This window comes from Triturus cristatus, chromosome 11, assembly GCF_964204655.1.
Source record: "Triturus cristatus chromosome 11, aTriCri1.1, whole genome shotgun sequence".
Classification (NCBI taxonomy): domain Eukaryota; kingdom Metazoa; phylum Chordata; class Amphibia; order Caudata; family Salamandridae; genus Triturus; species Triturus cristatus.
The window spans coordinates 930,511,278-930,532,694 of NC_140594.1; the positions used below are offsets into that span (position 1 = coordinate 930,511,278).

The 21,417-nt window shown below is 49.3% G+C and overlaps 1 protein-coding gene across 1 annotated transcript in view; it reads right to left on the reverse strand.

Annotated features, from left to right (window-relative positions):
* WDR33 (WD repeat domain 33) overlaps window positions 1-21,417 on the reverse strand; it is a 1,021,886-nt gene that overhangs the window by 469,252 nt on the left and 531,217 nt on the right. The gene's annotated exons all lie outside the window — the stretch shown is intronic.

Here is a 21,417-nt window from a genome sequence, read left to right on the forward strand (position 1 = left end):
CCGGAGACGTCTTGTGCCTCCCGCCACCACCATTAAGACTTCGATTGAGAACCGCTCCGGCCCCCGTGACCGCGAGAGTACTTCGGCAGTGTTTCGGGAAAGAACGGCGCATGCGCGCCAATCGCTGGTGTGCACAGCAGGTCCCGAGGGCTCCGGGCTCAAGGAACACGAGAGGCATTGCCCAGCAGGGAGGGCTACGGTCTAAGGGGTGAACAGGCACATCCGGCACAGCGTTCAGGGCATCGGCAGAAGGAAGACACGCCAAGACAGGCCATTTGGGAACGAGGCAGAAAAAAAAAAAAAAAGAAAAAAAAACCCACAGCAGAGAGTGGAAAGAGCGTCATTTGGTGCATCGGAAGGCGGCAGCACCCCGCCAGCAACGATGGCAGAAGGTCAACCAGAAGAAATCACAGAGCTCCTGAAACGCATCCGGGAGGCAGCGGCGGTCCATGGCAGCGAGGGGCTGCAGCCACACTTGGGCCAGGACGGAGGCGAAAGAATTGAAGCCCAAGGAAGAGATGACGCTGGCCCATCATCGCCCAAGAAACTGAAAACGGCGACACCCGGGCAGAGGAAGGTCCCGAGGAAGAAGCCGCAAAGGAGGAACCTGCCATCAGGGGGCGCACCAACAGGTGACAGCGGTGGAGGCCCCAGCGGAGCACCAGGCGGTGAGCATATAACGAGCATTGTGCAAGAATGTTTAAAATCAATGGCGCCGCTATTGCTTCAGGGCCTAGGGCAGGGGGCCGGGGAAACAGGGGCGCAGCGCGCAGATGACACTACCGGCTTGCCATGGCATTTGATACACCCCGGTTGGGTGCGGCAGTCGAGATTACATGGCCAAGGAGGGCAGAGGGGCCAGGGCAATTCGGGGTCCCCTCTAGCTGCATGGGGGTACACGGGTGGCGTAAGCAGCCCAGCGAGCGAAGCACCGGCGGCAGAGGGCTATACCAGGCCATCCCCTGGCCCTGCGTCCCTGACCACAAGAGCCACTGGCTTAGCAAGCCTTATGCCTGTGGCGGTCAAAGAAAGAATATGGCGCAAGGAGTTTATATACATTTTTTCCTTGCTAGAGGTACAGATGGAAGGGTTGGACCTCACAACTTGCGATAAGAAAGAGGAAGACAAGAGGGAGAAGCGCGGCGCTAGGATGGAGCGAAGCTTTGACAATTGGTTGGATGCGTTTAGAATTATGGCATGCATCATAGTAGAAAAGTTCCCGCGCTGTGCAGCAGACTTATGGTTATACGAGTCCAATATTCACTGGGCTCAGAGACAATTCCCAGGCGACGCATGGTTGGAATATGACAAAGGTTTCAGGCTGAAGATGCAAAGGCATCCAGAGATGGAATGGAACGAGGAGGATGTATCTGGGTTCATACATAAAATGCTAGTGGCAAAGGAGGTGAAGGCCTGGGCGGGAAAGAATGACCAGTCCTTTCGGAGCTCCTTCAGGGGGAAGGGGAAGGCATTTCACAGGCCCAAGCCCAACACGGGAAAACCATCCTCGTCTAATGGCCCCCCAGCAATTTGCTGGAGGTTTGATGCCGGGGAATACACGTGGGGTGCAGCATGCAAATTCCTGCACGCATGTTCCAATTGCGGGGGCGGGCACCCGTCAGCTGGGTGTCGAGGTAAGCAAGAGCAGAAGAGGGACAAAAAGGACAAGAAAAGAAAGCACTAAGGGGGCAATGCGGGGTTTGGGCGATTGCCAGCTAGCCAGATCCCCAATTAACGTACAGCAGCTGCGCAAGTTAGCGAACCGGTAAAAGGTTTTGAGGAAGGTTTTGTGATACCATTTAATGGCCCACTGCCCCTGGGAGGGGCAGAGAACTTGAAATCCACAAGGCAGCACCCTGGGGGTGGTTACCAAGAAACTGGAGAAGGAGAAGTCCCTAGGAAGGATAGAGGGTCCCCTACCACCGCATCTGCAAAAAGGCCTGGTAATTTCCCCACTGGGGGTTGTCCCCAAGAAGGAGCCGGGGCAATTTAGGCTCATACACCATCTCTTTCCCCGAGGGGTCGTCAGTAAACGATGGGTTAAGCATGGAGGCTTGTTCTGTGAGCTATGCATCAGTGGACGACGCAACTGACATGGTGAAGGCTGCAGGGCGGGGGGCTCTCATGGCCAAGGCAGACATCGAGTCCGCTTTTCGTCTGTTACCTGTCCACCCCACCAGCTTTCATTTATTGGGTTTCCAATTGGAGGGGGACCTGTATATTGATAAAGCTATGCCGATGGGCTGCGCCATATCATGCGCATACTTCTAACTGTTCGCCACCTTTGTTGAATGGGCCCTACACATCAGACAACCGAAAGGGGGGAAGCTTCATTACCTAGATGATTTCATGTTCACAGGCCCTCCCCAGTCACCAATCTGCGGGAGCACATTGGCAGCGTTTGAAGACCTGGCAGGGGCTCTGGGGATCCCCCTGGCACCAGAATAAACTGTGGGCCCCTCCACGAAACTCACATTCTTAGGCATAGAGCTAGACTCAGTGTCAGGTACAGCCAGGCTCCCGGAGGACAAAGTGGAGGATTTCAGGGCGGAGGTACGAGGCCTATGCGGCCGGAACAAAGCAACGCTTAAGGAGCTACAGAGGCTAATTGGGAAGCTCAACTTCGCAGCCAGGGTCATACCAGTGGGTAGGGTTTTTGCAAGGCGCCTCACACATCTGACCTCAGGCCTCACACACCAGCATCACCACGTAAGGCTTGGGATGGGGGTCAAGCAAGACCTACTGATGTGGGACAAGTTCCTCGTGGACTTTAATGGCATCCTCATATGGAGGGAGGGCTGGGTAACAGCCAAGCAGATAGCCCTATTTACGGATGCTGCAGGTAGCACAGGTTTCGGGGCAATTCTCAGCAAGAGGTGGTGTGCTAGTCGGTGGCCAGAGAAAAGGAAGAGAATGGGTATCACAGACAACATAACATTTTTAGAGCTATTTCCCATTATAGTGGCATTGACCATATGGAAACATGAGCTAAAAGACATGAAGCTGACACTGTGGTCTGACAACAAGGGGGTAGTGCAGGCCACCAACAAGGGGGCGGCAAGGTGCCCCAACACCCTAAGACTAATGCGTCAGTTGGTTAAATTGCAGCTGGAAGGGAACCTGGATGTGAAGGCCCGCCATGTCCCGGGGGTGGACAACACGGTAGCGGACGCCTTGTCCAGGTCACAGATGGACCGTTTCAGGGAACTGGCACCTGGGGCAGACGAAAACATGACGACTTTCCCAGCGCACCTGTGGGACCTGGGGGGGTAGATCTATCCATTCTGGTGAACCAGGCCCTCACGCCCGAGGCAGCTAGACGCTACAAGAAATACGCCTTAACAGTGATGGAGATAGGTGGCGTACGATCCCTGGCGGACAGGGAAGGGACAAGAAGGGCAGTGGAGCGATTTATACAGTGGGCATTCGCCAACAATAAGACTAGGTCCTGGGCGCAGGCACACCTAGCAGCCATGGCCCATTATGCAAAAATCCATACTGGGGAGGACCCGACGGCATCCTTGTACATCAAGGCAGCCATGAAAGGTTGGAGGCGAGCTGAAGGGAAGAAGGTTGATGGCAGGAGGCCCATAGACTTTGAGAGACTTTGCAAGCTGTTGGAGGCCTTGGCGTGGTGTACAAAAGATGACTTTGAACTGGTCCTGTTTCAAGCGGCTTTCGCCATAGCATTCTTTGGTGCGTTCCGCATTAGCGAGCTAGTTGCTCCCAGGAGGCAGGGGCCGGCGGAGCTGTGCATCCAGGCTGAGGACGTCAAGCCAGGGACGGCTTCAGTGGAAATCTTGCTACGAAGGTCAAAAACGGACCAGGCAGGAAGGGGCGCAGTGGTGCAGTTGAGATGCATCCAGGGCAACAAGTCATGCGCGGTATGCTGCTTGCGCAGATATATGGAGGCTCGCCCAGCAGGCGGGGGGGGGGCACTGTTCAAACATCAGGACGGAAGTAACCTGAGCAGATTTCAATTTACGGCTCTGATGCGCCAGGCCCTTGCCAAAGCGGGGCTGCCCCCGAGAGCATTCGCTCCTCACTCTTTCAGGATCGGCGCAGCGACAGCGGCGTCACAACACGGAATGCCAGGGGCTAGAATTCAGGAAATGGGCCGGTGGCGGTCCAGGGCATACAAAACATACATCAGGCCACAGCTGCTTTAGACCCTGCAGGGGAGGGTCGTGCCACTCACTTTGGGATGCCGCACGGCAGGGTGAGTGGGCACAGCGTGCCACCTTGGGATGCCGCACGGCAGGGTGTTTCACAACAAAAAAAAAAAGGTACCGCTGGCTGCTAAGATGACTGTTTGTTATGCAATTCCTTGTTCAACAGGAGAGCGCCCCCGGCTGGTGTGGGTAGTGGGCCATTCATTTGTTGCCAGGATGCGAACTTGGTGGCGGCAGACGGGCCACAAGCTGGCAGGCAAGCCCAGAGGCACGTGTATCCGGTGGCTGGGACAACCAGGGATGAAATGGAGCCAGCTGATGACGACACTTAGAAACCTGCTGGCAGATGCGGCATGGCACCCGGATATACTGATCATCCACCTCGGGGGCAATGACTTGACCAGCATGGGAAGGAAAGCATTAAGTCACCCCATCCAGGAGGACCTCACAAGGGCAGCTGCAATTTTTTGGGGCACAACCATCATATGGTCCGAGATGATCAGCAGGGGGCAATGGAGGGGTGCGGAATCGCATAGAGCAGTCGAAAATACTAGAAGGAAACTGAACATCGCCATGCACAAATTTTGCAGCACCAACGGCATGGAGTCCATCAGACACGGTCTGATCCACCTCGGGCGCCAAGAACTGTATGGCCACGACAGGGTTCATCTATCAGAGGAAGGGATGAAGGTTTTCTGGGACAACCTATGGGGCGCTATGGCCTTTGCGGGTTGCAGATAAAAAAAAAAGGGGGGGGGAGCCGCAAGAAGACGAGAGCCTCCCTGCGGCGTGGCGGAAAACTGTACGATGGTTGGCTAAGGAGACACACCGACAGAGCGGTGTGTAGAAGGAGGGCCGCTCACCTTGGGATGCCGCACGGCAGGGTGATGTGGCCTGGCCAACAAAAGGGGGGTAGCAAACGGAGACGGCACTCGCGGCCCAGACCCGGCCTGTCGGCAGGGCACAAAAGGTAGCGAGTTGTGGGCCTAACTCCGGTGAGAAAAAAGCTACCCCTCCCTACACGCAGAGAGCGTGGGTGACCAGCCAAATGGTGGTCTCAGCGATAACAGGACAAAAGAGGACTACCAAGGACTGACCACAGAACTGGTTGGGGTGTCATTTACGAACTGGATGTACAACAAATTACGAATGGGGGGGCAGTTCGCAAATAACCCAATGTGACCAAGGTCATGTCAATATGTGTGTAACCATAATAAAATCTGCGGCCAACAACGACCACAACAGTACAATCCTTGTTGGCTAAGTTTCTTGGGTCGCCAGTGGGGGTGGGGGCTGGATAAGAAGTTCCACCGGTTAGGCGCAGTGCGAGGGTTATTGCAGAGGCCGCCGTTCCTCCCCGAAGGGGGGGGGGGGGGGGGGGGGGGAAGAGAGGCTCAGGGGCCGGTGCCATAACCCGCGCCGCAGGTGGTAGGGAAACCGGTTCCGGGCACCTCCGGCGACCGGAAGCGGCAAGTGGTAGCCCCTCCCGCCCGCAGGTCAGCCTGGTGGCGACTAAACCCCCCCCCTCGTCCAATGGGGGGGGCGATGCAGGGTACAAACCCCCCAATAGGGATGCGTGCCCGGAACGGCGGGAAGCGAAAAGGGGAATATAAGGAACCGCTCTCCCAAGCAGCTCCTAACTTCGTGGAGCGGGGAGAGCGGCGCACCGGCGAATTCTTGGAACCCACCCACCCACACCTACGAGGCAGCAGTGTCGCAGTGCTGGACAGCAACACGAGCGTTGGCGGAAAACTGTACGATGGTTGGCTAAGGAGACACACCGACAGGGCGGTGTGTAGGAGGAGGGCTGCTCACCATGGGATGCCGCACGGCAGGGTGATGTGGCCTGGCCAACAAAAGGGGGGTAGCAAACGTAGACGGCGCTCGCGGCCCAGACCCGGCCTGTCGGCAGGGCACAAAAGGTAGCGAGTTGTGGGCCTAACTCTGGTGAGAAAAAAGCTACCCCTCCCTACACGCAGAGAGCGTGGGTGACCAGCCAAATGGTGGTCTCAGCCATAACAGGACAAAAGAGGACTACCAAGGACTGACCACAGAACTGGTTGGGGTGTCATTTACGAACTGGATGTACAACAAATTACGAATGGGGGGGCAGTTTGCAAATAACCCAATGTGACCAAGGTCATGCCAATATGTGTGTAACCATAATAAAATCTGCGGCCAACAACGACCACAACAGTACAATCCTTGTTGGCTACGTTTCTTGGGTCGCCAGTGGGGGCGGGGGCTGGATAATAAGTTCCACCGGTTAGGCGCAGTGCGAGGGTTATAGATAAGCCACAGATTTATATGGTCGTTTTATAGTCCTTATCTCCTGTGTCTGTCTTGAAAGGAAGTGCGGAGGAGGGGGTTTATGACCTTCCCGTCGGCTTTGCAGAAACCTTGGAATGTGAGCTGCATTTGGTGCCGCGTTAGAAGTGTTGTGCCCATCTATTTAATGTGTTGCAATGCTAAATATGTGCTGACTCAACCGGGGGGCGGAGCTTAGTAGAACTAAAGGAGTCGGAAGACAGAGCAGCCGGTGTGGAACGCCGAGTAAGCGAGGAGCTACACGGAGACCCACGACACGAGGACGAGGAGAAGACGCCGGAGGAAGAGACATAAGAAATAGGGTGACCAACCGTCCGTAAATTTCACGGACTGCCCGTTATTTGGGCCCCTTGTCCGTTGTCCGTGAGCATTTCTTTTACGGACGCCTGTTGTCCGTAAGTTTGGGGACGGCAGGCAGCAAGCTGTGCTGTTCCCCTGTGACCATCGGAGCCAGCTCGCACTTTTGAGGCTGCAGCAGCCCCTCCCCTGACCACGCTCCGTCTTTGTACAGGCCCACTGTCATTCTGATGTAGCTGATTATCACCTAAAGAATGACAATGGGCCAAAGGTGTAGGGAAGCACCCGGGGGTCAGATAAGTGTTTCATGGCCCTCCCTAACTCGAAGATCAGCACAGGGAGATTAACAAACAAAGAAATAAAGCAAGAATAATCACTGTGGTGCAGCTGTGTGTGGGGGGGGTGGAGGGGGTTGTAGAGGGGCAGAGGGTGCCGAAGTAGCCAGAAGCGGTGACAGAAAGAGAAATTATGATAATGGTAAATCAAAAAGAAGCACAAGGCAAATGGAGAGATAAAGCGAAGGAAGAATAGAATGGAAATAATGAAAGAAAGCTGGAAAGAGAAAGATTCAGATTTAACAATGGAAGGAAGACAAGAGGATGATCAAATGGAAAAGAGAAACGCAAAATTAATGTTAATGTGGAATATGGAAATGTGAAAAGAAAATGAAATCGAAATAAAGCTTGGGAATGGAAAAGAAAATGAAATATGAATTTAAAGAATACAGAGTGATTGAGAGAAGGAATGAAAGGATGCACAGACAGAAAGCTGGAAAGAAAAATAAATGAAGGATATAAAGAAGAAAGTACAGAACAAAGGTGGATAGAAAGAAGGACATATGGAAAGAAAGAAAATGAAAAGACGGAAAGAATAAAAGGCAACCGTCAATATAGGGCACAGCATGCTGCTTTTGTGGAGGAGCTGTGCTGGAGGACTAAGTTACATTTTGAAAGACTTCTGGGTGCTTTGCATGCCTGCAATTTTCGGGCCGTAACAAAAATGTTTATTTAACTCTGCTGATTAATGTGTCTCTTGGAGAGATCCGAGTTTTCACTAATCCCGGTTTTGACTCATCATAAAGAATCAGAGGCATAATGCGCCTCTTGTAATGCACAACGTGTAACATGCAGAGCAAAGTATTAATTTGTATAATAATTGTAAAGACAACCCCAACCACTATGTTAGGGAAGAGGCGTGGTGCAGTGGCCAGGGCAGCTCACTACGGAACACAGGGTCTCATGGTTCAATCCTCGGTGCCGGCGGCAGGGTAGCCCAGCACCTTGTGACTCTGGTCAATAGCTTGCTTATCTTCCCAATGGGCCCCAGCGCTGGGACAACTCTCCGAGGTAGTTGTGCGCACTTTACAAATGCTGGTATTTCATTTTTATTTCATATGTTGTGTTATATCCTTTGTATTTCGGGGTCTCTGGAATTATGAGATTGTGCGGCTTCAACAGTTTTCGCATGATTATGGATTTGCCGCATGTGCCACATAATCCATCATTAGCTGAATAGATCTGAAGATTCCAATTTAAAAACAGTGTCTACCTCAAATGGTTAAAAAATAACTATGAAGGCAGTGACGTGTTGCAAAGGCCCTTTGTAAAGGTTGACTGGTCACCTTCCTTTGCATATTACTATATTTGGGTGTTATACGGGTACTAATGAGGTCCAACCTATGACCAGAAAGTGTTAAAATTTGCATAAATTCCCTTTTCTTGCCAAATAATTTAGTCAACCCTGCAGCAGAATTTGGCCCTCCCTGCTGCATAATTCCAGTGGCCCTGCATATAGTAGCTACCAAGTATGTAAGCCATGTGACTCCTACACCTTGTAGCCCTCCCTGTCTTAAGTAACATATCCTATATGTTGATTTACATATTTATGAGTCATTGTCTCTGAACAATAAGTGTATGAGCTAAAGCGCTCAACACCCTACATTGAGCTGAGCAGCACTGTAAAATAAATGACATACATATGAGTGAGCGAGGGTCTATCTAGAGATGAGGGGCACCATGGGAGGTTGATAGTGAGGGAATCTGTGCAGAGGGAGGTTTTTGGTGAAGGGGTGTAAAGAAGGCTGAAGGCCTCTGCATCCCCTGCAGAGCGGGTGGGACAACACTTCAAAGGAACCCCAAACTGTAAACAAAATATCATATGAAATACCACAAAAAGACCTGCACAGTTGCTCAAAGCTGTGCACATACCAAAACGGTGAGGTGCTCGATTCTCCAAACCTAATCTAAACTTATTTTGACGTGTACTTATTTTGGTTGTCTATTTACTTACTTATACACTATTGTACGACCTCTGATGTCTCTGAAAACGTACCTTTTGTCCCAAATTTCTGTCCTGAATTTTGACCTTCTGTCCTGAATTTTTGTCCTGAATTTTGACCCTTTGTCCTGAATTTTTACACTCGCTGTCCTGAATTTGCACCTATGACAGTTGGTCACCCTAATAAGAAACCGACTCGAGGGGAGTTCGAAACGACGACGGGAGGATCCAGAGGAGAACCAGGACGTACCCAGAGGAAGGCCCCACGGACGAGACGGCCAGGACCCTGTCACCGGGTCCCGTCTTCAGGCAAGTAATAGGGAAGACAGGTTGCACATTGGTAGGGTGGTGGCAAGCGCAGTCCGGCTTCTCTGGCTTATAGGGAACCGCCCTGATAGCTGGGAAGCAGCGTAAGGATCAGGAGACTCTTTTTTCACGGCGGGCACGCAAGGGGGCCCCGGGAAACCCAAGCTCACCTCCTACGGGACACTACCTAAGGGCACAGGGACAGGAGAGATAAGTTAAACACTGGTTCGCACCACGGGTTCCACTGGGTGACTGGGAGGATAAAGAAAAACAAAGGGAAAGCACCGCAAAAGCACACGCGCGTAAAACAGTAGAGGGAGAGATAAGACCCTGACCGTCTCCTATTTTCTTTTTACCGAGGGGACTGGCAGGACAGCCTACGGGAGTGGAAAAGCCGCGGAGGCAGCTACCGGTGAACGGAACCGACTTAGCCCGGGGCTACGGACCACGACAGAGATCCAACTTTCAACCGGCAGTTCCACAGTCCCTCATCTGTGCACCCTAATAAAATGTATACACCCAGCTCCTTTGCCTCGTCCGGTCTGTATGGGCGTGACAGGTACCCTTGTAAACGTAGTGCGCAACTGAGTTTTTAGCTATGTTAGGAACCAAGAGGAATATAAGAATATTTTGTTTTCCGGAAGTTCTGTGGTGTATGGAAGAGGCACCTTATGTGTGTTTCCAACATAATAGTAAAACTAAGAAAATAAGTTTATAAGATTTAAACACTGTATGCAAAGTGTGTAAACAGCATATGGACACCTGCTGTAAGCGCACCTTGGTAGACGTGCTTCTATTTTCCAGCTTGGCAGAAATAAACAATGGCTGTGCTGCGCTATTTTAAACGTTACGGTAGTAGGTGGAGCAATTCACCCATGCTCTTACTCCTACATTAAATAATTAAAGAGCACGTGGAGCATTTCACCCGTGCTCCTGCTCACACATTAAATAAAGAGCAACCTTTTACCTTGTTTCAGGATGAAGTAACAACTCACTGCAGAAACTCCCCCCCCCCCCCCCCCCCCCCCCCAAAATACCTGGAGACTGTTCTGCCAGAGAACAATGTACTTGCTCTGGTGCATGAGGAGGAAAGAGAGCAGCGGTAAACACACGGATTTGCTCAAAGATTTCCCACTCATCCAACCCTCCTTGGTATCACCTCTCTCGTAGAGTTTCTGGTGGGCTTTCTCTGCTGCCTACGTCTGCTGCTGTAATTTCACAGACGTCTTCAGTGCACCTCCGATCTCCATGGCGGGAAAAATAATCAGAGCTTGCACACACACAAAGGGGGTTGTAGCCTGACCAGGGAGATCAGGTTTCACTATCTCCCAACAACGAAAATAAAATTTTAAAAAAAGACAAAGCACTTTCTAACTCCAACCAATATGCACAGTATGTGAATCTAGAAAACGTCTAGGCTGCAAAACTGAGGGAATACGTAGGCAAACGTTCCCTCCCATAAGACGTGAAAGGCATTTCCTAGAGAGCCTGGCTGGGGAAATCTGCTGGCGTAGAATCTGCATTTTTTGTTGAGTGACGTAGATCTAGGGTTGGAAACCACCACCAGCCAAAGACCCTTTGCAGCTGTTTGTCGTTTACCTCCCACTAATGACACTGCTTCGTGTCCCTGCTGAGAGAATCAGCCCAATCGCTTTGGACTCCTGGCACATGTTAAACCTGTATTGAGATGCAGTGGACCATCACCCATTCCCAGATCTGCGGAACTAGAATTGAGAGAGCCTGAGATCTTGTCCCACCTTGCTTCAACAGACAGAACATGGTAGTAGTGTTGTTCGTGCGAATCAGGATCAATGACTTCCTGAATCTTGGCAGGAATGCTTGGAGGCCCAGAAAAACTGCTATCAGTTCCAAGACGTTTATGTAACACTGTGCTTCCTGAGCCGACCACCTTCTGTGGCGCTGTAGTTCTTGCAGGTGGGCACCCCACCCGTCCATGGAAGCGTCTGATGTCATAACCAACTTTGGCTTGGTCGTGAGGAAAGAAAGACCATGAGAGAGATTGTCCCCGAGTGTCCGCCAAGACATTGCCGAAACTATCACCGGAGCGATAGAAATGATGTCCTTGAATGAGCCTCGAGATTGAGTCCATTGAGCATCGAGCTACTCCTGAAGAGGTCTCCTCCTTAGGCAACAGTGTGGAATCAGCGGGATGCAGGATAACATCATTCCTAGCAGTGATTTGTATGCCCTTACTGAAACACTTTTTTGCAGACAGACCCACACTGTCTTCTGGAGTCGCAAGATCTTTTGCTTAGTGGGGAAAGCTTTCGATAGCGTGGTGTCCAGAGCTGCTCCTGAAATAAGACCTACGTGGAAGGAGCCAGAGAGGACTTTTCCCTGTTGATTTTGAGCCCCAGGAAGCGAAACGGCCTAACACCGGCGTTTGTCGATCTTCTGGTGGCCGGGAGCGAAGGGGCCTGGACTACCCAGACATCTAGATAAGGGAATACCGGATGACCGGCTCGCCGTAGAAAGGCTACCACTGGAGCCAAGCACTTGATGAAGACTCTTGGAGCCGACTTTAGGGCAGCACTCTCAATTGAGAATGGCACCCTGTCAACTCGAACATGAGAAAAGAACAATGTTTTGGGTGGATAGGGAAATGAAAATACACGTCCAGAAGATCCAGGGAGGACATATAGTCCGCCGCATTCATGAGAAGCAGAATTTCCTGGAGCGAAAACATTCTGAAGGGTTGAGATTTAATGAGCTTGTTCGACGACCTGAGATCCACTATCTGCCTCCTTTTTCCTGTCTTTTTCTTTATCAATAAAAAGTGAGAATAGAACCTCAGATTGCACTGATCAGATGGCACCTCTTCAATTGCCTGCTTGGTGAGAAGCACTTAGATTTCCTTCTTGAGGACTTGGAGATGGAAAGTTCGTCGAGGAGGCAAATTTGAGGGCTGTTGGACAAATTCTAGGGTGTGACCATGGTGGAATACGTCTAACACCCATTAGTCCGAAGATATGAGCTTCCATTGATTTAAGAATTTGCAGCAAGCGGGCCGTAACTGAAGTGGGACGACGGTAGCAGGGGCTTGGGGATCCTCATCGTCAATTATTAGAGTTGTGAGCCCTTCCCCCTGATGGTGGGCGTTGGCGTGCCAGGGCTCTAGGGTAGACTGGTGTTTGCCAAAAGGGCTGCAAAGCGTACTGAGAACAAAACCCGTGCTGACAGGATGGCTGTAAACGCTGCTGAAGCTGGGGGTAAGAGAGAGATTGACCTTTTCTTCAGCCCCGGAAGGAAGCAAACTTTTTCTGCAGCAGATTAGTTAAAGACTCAGTATCTTATTTGATTGACTGCAGCGCTTCATCCACATGCTTACCAAAGCGAAATTTGCAGTCGAATGGCATGTCTAATAGTTTGGCCTGGACCTCCGGACGGGAACGTTGTAGCTTTCAGCCACCCCTTCCGTCTAAGTACCGCCGCTTCCGCCATTTGCCTGAAGGCAGTCAATGAAATGTCCAGAGCCACATCAATCGTTTCGTCAGAGGCTCTCTCTCCTTCCGACAGCATCTCCTTTGTTTCTTTCTTCCTATCCTCAGGAAGGAACTCCGGGCAAGGCTGCAATATCGGACCATATCGGGCACTCATATCTCCCAAGGATAGCCTTGGTATTGGAGGCCCTGATGGCAGTGGCCGACAAAGCGGAGAACATTTTTCCGATGTTGTAAAATTGTCATCCTTCCTTGTTAGGTGGAGCTGCACACTGATAGGAAGGGTTCTTTGATCTCCTTTGAGCCGCCTACATAATGACTGAATCAGGTCTGGGGTGACCAATCAGGCACGCAGAAGAGTCCTCGGGTGCTCTGTACTTTTTGTCCAATTCGGCACCACTGCAGGAATAGAAGCTGGCGTCTTCATCAACTTCAGGCCCTCTTGCCATAAAAAATCTACAATAGGAATGGATTGAGATGAACGCTGCATTGTGGGCTTAAAATCGTATCAAAAACATTGTCTGTTTGACAGGCATAGGAAGGTCAAAGAACCTAGAAGCAAGTTCCAGCAAATCGTGGAACCCGCCGATATCAGCAGGCGGAGAGTCAACAAGAGGCAGAGTATGAGAAGGTGGAATAGGAGCCACATACTCGTCCCACTCATCATGGACATCCTGGTCCAACTGCAGTTCCCCTTCCTCTAGTTGCTGGTTGTCGTCATCCTGCCTTTGTGCAGGAATTTCCACAGGTGGGGGAATGGTCTTTCTCTTATGCAACGAGGGTACAGTCAGTGACACAGGAGCAGAAGCATCCTGAAGGGGAGGAGGCTGTGGAGCAGAAATCGTTTCAGGAAATCTTTTATAATAATCGTTCAGCATTAACTGAAGATCAGTTACCAATGACAGGGATATCAATGGAGGGTTCTTGAGCTTGTTCTTCTTGTTCCTCATATGGTCTTGAAATGCGTCCAGTCGCTGAGAACTGGGACGCCCCATATCCGAGAAAGAACAGTCTCACTCCAAATAAGTAGACAGATCATCCATTGTCCCTTCTTCCTCTGAGTCCTGGAACTAAACTCCGAGTTGAGAAGGCCAGACCATAAGGATGATCATCATCAGGCTCCTGGTAATCCAGAAGACGAGTAGGTGGCACTGGAGATATTTTTGAAAAGTCCTGCAGAAGGGTAGGCATCGGCTTCAGAAGCAGACTGACTTTTTCCCCTCGTTGACGGGATAGTCTATGGCAAAACCAATTTCAGCGGTTGAATAGTCGTCGACGGTGACCGGAACTGCTGAGCCGTCGACAGATAGGCCCTCGCCGATGGAGACTGTCTGACCACAGCTGACGACGGTGACACAACACTACCATCGTATTGACTGTCGGGGTAGTAGCAGTCGCTGAGGAAACTGTTGACGGAGCGCCAGTTGCCATGGAGGTGAATTATCCAGAATGAAGATATTCCTCAATCCCTTATGTGGACTGAAGGTCATCAGTTTGGTTTTGGAAGTGATATTGGCCAGCCCTTTAAATAAACAGAACTCATTGACTTTTTCTGAAAGGTTCTGGAGGCTTCTGTACATCTTCAATATCAGTACTGCATTATCTGAAAACAATGTGGAGATTTTGGAACCACCTAGGAGTTTTTATTGGTACTAGTGCTTCTTAACACTACCACTTGGTTTATATACAGGGGGGCAAGCAAACACCCTTGATGCATGATGACAGGGAATTTACTTATTTTTCCTGATATGGACCCTAGTGCACAGTGGCGCAGTTTCCATGATGTAATCTTACCAGGATGCTATGCAGGGCAGGTGGAATTTCAAGGTCCAACAATAAGTTCCAAAGAAGATGTCCAGGAATATTATCAAAGATAAGCGGCAGGTTTACAAACAAAACATACAGTGTGACTTTTGTGAGTGTTGCATATTTCTCAGTCTGAACACATAGCCCACTGTGCTAATTCTGTTCCTAAACGCTGCCTGAGTGAAATAATATTAATGCCATTCACACAATCTAATCAGATTAATATGACAAATGCAAATATATTTTGGCTTATGTCTTCTTGTTGGTCGATAATCGCAGAATCATTTTACAACATTTGCCTTTAAAATATTCCCAGACATTAGAATGGATCCAAAGGGGTCCAGTTAAGGGTAATTGGCAGCATACCAATTGGAAGTGTTCCAATACCACTGTGAACCGCAGTGGTGTCTGTTGGACTGCAGGCCAGACAAAACATGTGTCCTGCAAGTCCAAGGAAACCATCAACTCCCTACGGTCCAGAGCACAGAGGATCTGAGTCAGCGTGAGCATGTTGAAATTGTCCTCTCCCAGAAAAGCATTTAATGACTCAATGGCACCTTTGGAAAGAAGGAGATTGACTTCTAGAATCAAGATATTTGTGTTGTCTTCAGAAAAGTGCTCTGGTATTGCGCGGAAAAAGAGGGGACAAAATGAAAGGCAGAAGCTACCCCTTTGAACAATTTGTAAAACTTGTTGGTCTGACGTGATGGATTTCTAGTTGGGAAAAAAACATTCTGCCTCTCACTGACTAACCGCGGACCCAAGAGGGCAAGTCAAAGTGGCTTGCTGGCTGCTTCAGCAGAGGAGGAAGAGCTGGAGGATTGCTGTTCCTCCTGGAATGAACAGCCTCCACCATCATGCCCTCTGCCCCAAAAGGGCATAGGTCTGATGTTGCCAAAGCAGGGAAGGTTAACATTGCTGGTAAGCAAGGCCCCTGAACTTCCTCCACTGCTGGTGGAATTGTCTAGCTGAGTATAATAACCCCAAGGTTCAACCTGATACATGACAATCTTTGAACTGCTTGAGTGCAGTTTGCCTTCTCTCCAAAGGCTTGGACATGCCCTGAAATCCCAGTTGATTGCCTCAAGATATGCATTCTAAGCATGCACTGGTGCAAATAGCTAACACTATGCATTTGGTGGTATCTGGCCACAAAACTTTTTTACTGTGTGCTGCCCGTTTTGGAATGTTTGGGCCGACAAGATGTAACTGGCAATGTCCGATAATGAATGGGTGTACATCCTCAGAAAGCACACCACATTCAAATAAAGCCAAGTTATCTGAGGAAAACATTTTCTTGTCAAAGGCCGAAAGAGGTTTTGTCTGCCTAATTGAAGAAGGGGGGTTGTCTTCCCAGGCTATGGGTATCTCGTCAGAAAAGTCATAGTCACCATGTGCTGGCCACGGATCGACTGACCAGAGGGACAAAGCACGGATTTAATAAACAAGTTAATTACCTTAAGTAATGCTCTTGCTGGTAGAGACTTTCTCTAGCCACATATTCCTTATTTTTTAATATTCCTCTGGCATCAGACTGGATCCGGAAATGTTTTCAACAGTACTTATGCACGCCAGCAGGTGGTGCCCTGTGGCTCCACAATGACAACACTCCGCTCTGGAAATGATGTGCGGGGCTACATAGGTGCCACTAACACACTGAAGTTAGCTGCTTTTGAGACTGTCCCCATCCTGAGAGGCAGAGCTCCAAAAGCAAATGAGAGTGTGCAGATTCCTAGACCTGGGATCTTATTAAAGGATAGACTCTAATCACAGAAAGTGGAGTATCGGTGAGGAATCTGCTGCTAGATAGAGTATCTACCAGAAAGAGCATTACCGAAGGAAAATAACTTGTTATTCCGATAGACATTTCTAGCCCCAGATTCCTCACCATTTGAATAGATACAAAAGAAATATCTATTTGGAGGTGGGTCTTTGAAAGGACTCAAACCAGAAACTCCTCCATGACCAAGCAAGAAAAATGCCCCTCCCAGCTAATCTGACTGTCCAAGCAATAATGCTTTGTGGAAGTGAGGAGGGATACCCACGGCAAATGACCATGACAGGGACTCTGTTTGCCAATGCAGTGGTAGCAAAATTGGCCCAGGTAGAATGAACATTTAGTCAATGCGTAGCAGATCTAGCGGGCGACGCACTCTTCTGCACTTCCTTGCCTTCTTATGCTCCAGAGAACCCCATAAAAAGATGATCATCCACTTAGTGGTCTTTTGTGTAATCTATGTAAAAGATTGGCGCCTTCTTGGGGTCTAAGCAATTAAGTTTCTCTTTCTCCTCAGAGGGGTGAGAAGTGGCGGGCGAGGTGGAGCGCTGGCAGGGCAATGGTTTGACTAGCATCGAATGGTATAATTTTTGACAGGAAGGATGTCCATGTCCTCAGAACCAGTTAGTCCATGCCCAAAGAAAAGACTTGCCGGGCAAGAGAAAGAACAAATCAAATGTCATGCAGCTTGGCCTGGAGAGGATCAATATGGTGAGTGCTGCACCAAGCCACAAACTTGTCCCAACAGGAGTATACAGTTTTTGTCAAGCAATGCCTGGCTGTCAAGATGATTGTCAACCACCTACGGCAGAAGTTCGAAGGTGTTGAGTGGTCAGTGCGCAATCTCCTTGCATGAAGGTGGAGGTTGAGAAAGTCTGGGTGCAGAACCCTGCCCTGTTGCTGCAACAGCAGGTCCTCCCCGAGGAGCAGCTAGATTGTAGGACATATGCTCAAGCCCAGGAGTTCTTAGTACCATACTTTTCATGCCTAATCCAGAGCCACTAGGATAATTTGGGCCTGATCTCTTCTGATCTTCTTGAGAACTCAAATAAGCAGCGGTATTGGTGAAAAGACATACAGGAGTCCAGAGTTCCACTTTAGGCGAAAACACGTCGGCGAACGAGAGACACCTTGGAAACTCCAACGAGCAGAAGTGCTGACATTGCGTATTCTCTGCATTGGCGATAGATCAAGCCAAAGTTATCCCCATTTGTGGAAGAGACCTTGCACCATCTACCGATGTAACTACTACTCATCATCATCAGCTGGGTGCAAACGACTGAGCTCACCCGCCCTGGCATTCAAGGATTCTGCAAGGTGGTTCTCCAATAGGAAAATTCCCAGGCAATCCAGCCACTTCCAGAGGCGCAAGGCTTCGTGGCACAGGGTCCGTGACGTTAGAGAAAAGGGATGTCTCTGGGGAGGAGTTTAGCCCACTGGACTCCTGCAAGCTCTCCTACCAGTTGTGATCCTGGTATGGCTGAGCAAACCTATCCCCCCTGTGTCATAATCGTGCTCAGAGTCTGTCCCAAAAAGAGAATGCAAAGAATGTTGCCTGACTTTTGGTAATTCAAGTGCAGAAATGGGCCCTCAGGCGAATTAGTGTACAACGTCAGTTGAAGTCGGACTGGCGTAGGAGAAGCCAATCAAAGCCACTTTTTGCCTAGAGTTCAGTATCAGTGTTGACTTATCCGGACGCAGCATGGCTGTGGGTGTCAGGAGCAGCTTCTGAACAGGAGCCAGAGGCAAGATTGGCACCAAATAACTAGATGGCGTCAAGGGAAAGCCCCCAGCGGTATTCCTTATGGCCAGAAGGCATGTCATGAGTCGGTAAGGAACTGAAGAATGGCTGCGGTGAACTCTTCAATCCAGTGCAGTGTGGGTGAAGGCCCTGGAAATTCAGGTGGTGCCGGAACCATCTGCAGAATCATCTCAGTCAGCCAACTTCGAGAGCATGATTGAGATGAGACTGCTTGCAGCGCCTACGTGCTTGCTTAGGGGAGTTCAAGCAGTGCAAAGGAGCAGGACTCTCCTTCGACTATGTTTTTGTGCTTACCTGAAGACTTGGAGCATGACGAAGACGGGCCTCTAGAGCGGCTCCACCAACTCCAGGAGCAGGACCAGGGTCAGATTATAAACACTCAATGGGACTGAGAGGTACGGGTGCTGAGTTTTCTTATGTTTGGTGATAAAGTTCCACATTGTATTACCTGATGGCCTCCGGGTTGACTGGCGCACAGTCTCTGCACGTTTGAGTTGTGGCCTCTTCCCGGACACCATAGGCACAACTGGTGGGGGTCTATCACAGACCTCTTTTTGCTACATGGCTTGAAACCTGTCGTTTTAGGGGTAAAACTCCGTGCACAAAGTGAATTTGGAGAAACAAACCCAAGGTAAAGTCTGAGAGACGAGATAAAGCTCCTGACCTACATCTGGGGGCGCAGAAAGAAAGAAACTGACGGCATGTGGAAGTGGAGACTATTTAGGTCCGCACGTCATTTCCAGAGCGGAACTACGTCCGTGCAGAGCTGCAAAGCCCCATCTTATAGCTTGCAGAAGTACTGCTGGAAAAGATTCTGGATCAAGTCTGATGCTTGGGGAACATTCCAAAAGGTGAGGAATCTGCAGCTCAAAGTCCCTCAGAATAAGTAGCCATGAGTGTCTCTTAAGGGCCTCCTTAAATGGTAAATGCCTTGCTAAACGCACTTGGTTGTAGAATTTCAGTCAATAAATTGGCTTTGGATTCCAGAGTGGGAAATGGCAAGTATAGCATTTTTGCTGTTTTTGGCACTACTACAGCGAAAGAGGCACTTTTTTCAGTCGTCACCAATACAGCCTTATCCCTGGTGAGGATTTAGCCCAATGGCATTTTGCAAGTTTACATACAACATGGCGCAGGGGGTGGTCAGGGGTGGTAAGCTGACTGGTTGCCTCCTCATCAGTGTTCTGGGAGGCATTAAGTATGTCATGAACTGCATCAGAGTCAGACTCGAAGAGGGACTCTATCTTCTGATAGTACTGGCGTTGAGAGGGATCAAGGTCTTGCTGTACAGTAACTGGTTGCACCTTACTTTGTAGCATGACACAGGCCTGCCAAAACCGGCAATCTGGACACCAGCACAATAGGAACTGGTGTGGACCCTGATGCCACAGAGAAAGTCTAGAACAGCTTCAGAAAGGGTCTAGGAAAGGGAGTCAAGAGGGCAAACTGTACAGTGAAAGAACCTGCCGGTTAAAAACCAACTGGTGGCTCCTGCAGCTTCATGGAGTTTGAGGCGCACCATAGAGAGCTGGAAATTTGCAGCATGGACTTCTTGAAGGCGGCTATTTCTTCCAAGGTCACTAAAGGTCCAGGAAATTCAGGGCTGCCAGAACCGAATGTAGGACTGGCTCATAGTCAGAAGATGCTGAACATTTCAAGTGATGCCTTCGCAACTTCTCATAATCTCACCATTGAGCGGCGGGAATGGGAGAATGCCCTATGGGTTTCTTCCACTTATGGTGAATTTTCAATTACGACTTACTGGAAGACTTCAAGAGGTGCAGGGACAACAAGCGGGAACAACCTTGTGACTGCAACCCAGAACAGTTCTGTGATTTGAAACGGGCGCAGAACCACTGTTTTGAACACAACAACTTCTTACGCTTGGTGGCAAAGCTTTGCCTCCCGCTCCCCGATTAACTTTAGGTGCATGTGGGTGCACTTACTACATCACTGAGTCATTACTGGAGCCCAAGCACCATAGATACATATAATGTGGCACACAGTGTGTGACTAATTTGGAGTTATTGGAAAACCAACAGTTGAAAGTGGATCCATGTTGAAGGGTGGGTAAAGAAGGCAACTGACATCAGGGCACAGGGTTGGAGCTTATATACCTATAGAATAGTACAGAAACAAATCAGATCCAGCTTGGGAATATTCGAATGAGAGCCTCCTGATAAAAATACAGGGGCAGAGCTGTAATCTGCAAACTGGAGTTGACATCAGAAGAGCACCCACAGGCATCTGCAGTGCTCCATGGGAGAAAATAAAAACCTTTACAGGGTCTGCCAGCTCCAGAAGATATAAGTTAGTCTGTGTTTATACTGTTACCTACTGGGCATGGCTACATAATATGCCCAGGCAGTATCCAGTATCTCAGCTGGATAGTAGCAACAATTAAGCAGGTTATTTCCATGAACTGCCAAACAATACCTTATTTGAATGGCCATGGAACTGCAGTTGTCATCGCCATGCAAGCCTCTATGAGGTCATCTTTTTGTTATCAGTAGAACTGCAGTCTTTTTTTGGAAGACCATATTCCAAGCCACATTAACATATTGTGATGCGACTAGTGTGTTGTGCGGAGTGCGTTGAGGGAAGGATAATGATGGTTTAACTAACACCAACCCAATCAGTGGTTTTACAGTTTAATAAATAATGCCACAAACACTGTAGTTTTATCATTCTATGCACTTAAACCATTACACATAGGTATCTGAAGTATCAAAAAAGAGACATTTCGGTCAGAAACATTTCATTTTTCACGTCTGAAATCAACTGAGCAGGATGTGCTTATGTAAAACGCAACCAAACAAACGGGGAGAGGTAGAGGTTAAGGCAAGGTTTACCCTCGTTATTGTATATAGTGTCACAAAATTAGAGTATATCGGGGGGAAAAAAATAACCTATGGGGGTACTAGGATTCAACGAAGGTTTGTTTGTCGTAATCACCTTACTAGAAAAAAGAGACAATCTAGGTTGAAAAAGACAGATGAAGCATGCCACCTAGGGAAAACCCTGGTGGGTGAGGGGTCTTTAGAAAAAGTATTTTTCTTGTAAGGTGATTACGACAAACTTTCGTTAAATCCTACTTCCCCCATAGGTTAGTTTTTTTTTCGATATACACGAATTTTGTGAAGCCTTATGTAAAATGCACCAAGAAATCTACAAATAATAAGGTAATGTGTTCAATATGTACAGGCGAACTGCATTTCAGTTGCGTTAGCG